The 2,005-nt window shown below is 37.7% G+C and overlaps 1 long non-coding RNA gene across 1 annotated transcript; it reads left to right on the top strand.

Annotated features, from left to right (window-relative positions):
• The first annotated feature begins 308 nt into the window (after positions 1-308).
• Positions 309-1,033, top strand: LOC145660222 (uncharacterized). Its single transcript, XR_014126426.1, has 3 exons — positions 309-513; positions 702-816; positions 961-1,033. It is a non-coding gene; the product is annotated as an uncharacterized LOC145660222 (long non-coding RNA).
• The last annotated feature ends 972 nt before the right edge of the window (positions 1,034-2,005 follow it).

The following is a 2,005-nucleotide window of genomic DNA, read 5'->3' as shown; positions in this document are numbered from 1 at the left end:
CACTGTCGCACAACGGACAACCTTTGTTTCACATTTATTAACATTTGTAGAAGAAATTGAGCTACGGGTGGCCATTTGTTCTGTTACATAATAACTATATACATATTTAAAGTCTACAGGCTCTGATTTTTCATTTCCATATAGAGATATGAAACTGGGGTACAAAGGTAATCCTGTGCACAAATGCATGTAAAATAAGCCTTGTTTTATAGAAAATTGTGTTGTAATCAAAGCCTAATTTTCATTTCAAATTCAATTACTTCTTAGGAATAAATCTTTAATTCTTAAAAATTAAAGTTTTTTTTTTTAATGTCCAAAAACACATGCAAACTTTTTAAAAGAAAGTAAACAGCTTTATTATCGTTCAGTGACAATAGAGCTTTCTTCTGCCCTTTCTAGATGCCAAGGGACAACTTCATTACTAATATTATCACCAGAAGCCAGAAGAGTCATAGATACCCTGCTCCCATTGCTTGGTTTAAGCAACATTACTGTGCCAATCTGGGAGAAAGTGTAAGTGTCTACATCTTTTTAATGCATCCACAGTTTTATTTATTTTGCCTTCACATTTCCCTGACTTGCACAGATGGCAATCCAAAATATGCTGTCCATTAGTGGAGTTTCCACTGCCCAGGTGGGGTCAATGGATGATTCATTTCCTTTACAATTCATCACTGATTATTTCTCATTTCTCACCCAAGAAACAGCAGGACTGTAAGGAGGTTCATACCGTCCGGAGCAGAACTGCTGAACACTTTATGATCATAGAGTCAACGGAAGAGATTTGCTCTTTGGACCACAGCGCCCATGTAGAAGGTGCAGATGTACTTTCTTGCATAAATCTAGCTTTCCATTAAGAACACACAGTAGGATATGATCTTTGTTCACTTTAAATATGTGCCTGTACTTTATTATGTAATTGCATTTGTATTGATTTTTGGGAAAAATAAACATCTGTAGATGTAAGAGAGGATCTGGGTGGAGTAGGGGAATCTATTACAGAGGCAGTCAAAGTGGAGAACACCCCAGCTGGTGAGTAGCATCAAAGCACCACATCAATAATCAGAGTTTACATACATCCACTCCATGGACACCAGTTTAAAAGTTCTACTTTTATTTCAAATATAAAGGCTCAGAATGCAAGAGGTTGAAGAGAGTACGCATCTTCTTCAGACGAGCATGGCAGGCTCTAAAAAGCACCTTGTCCTGTGCCAAGCGCTCCAACAAAATTAGCCCTACTCTTTAACTTTTCCCAGCTCTTTTTACCAATTTATTTTGTATTTCTTTTTTCCCTTCATTTTCCCCAACCTGTCTTTTCATTTTCTGAAATAACATCTTTTGACTTTTTGATTTATTTTTGATTAATAAACTTTAATTCATGCAAAGATATAGTCTTTTTGCATTCTGGACCATTTAATCATATTTTTTCATTCTAAGACCAGCCAGGTTATGATTCTAATTCAGCCAAATAAATCTTGAATGATTCAACTCACTTTAATAACATTTTTAGATTAGCACATATATGTACAGTTTCATGTCACTCACCTTTAGTGAGAGGAAGTACAGTAAAGGGAAAACACAAACTGAGCATCCTTGTCTCTATGGAAACACCATTGACCTCCCAGCACACACTGATAACTCTACACCCAGATCTCCACTACCACTGTGGACACACACTGACTCCAGAACTCTCACAGCATTACTTCAGTACTCCAGACCCTAATGTCCACCCAGCAGAGAGGAACTGGGAACAAATGAACTTGGCCAGAGCTCTTATGTTTCTTTTCAAGTTCACATCACCAGCTTTACAGAGACATACAAAACCACACACAGTGCCATCATGTCCTTTGACCTGTGAGGACTCTGGTTGTTTCTTCTTTTGTAATGTATCCCACAACCCCACACTGACCATGATGCTGCATCTGTGAAACCATATAGGAGACACACATGCTCATTATAAAGCAAAGGGGGTGGAGTCTGATGTAGAGGAGAGAAACAAACAGAC

The sequence above is a fragment of the Electrophorus electricus genome, chromosome 2, assembly GCF_041902795.1.
Source record: "Electrophorus electricus isolate QZ-2024a chromosome 2, ASM4190279v1, whole genome shotgun sequence".
Lineage (NCBI taxonomy): Eukaryota > Metazoa > Chordata > Actinopteri > Gymnotiformes > Gymnotidae > Electrophorus > Electrophorus electricus.
The sequence above is the reverse complement of the archived record's forward strand: the minus strand, read 5'-3'. Positions and strand labels throughout refer to the sequence as shown.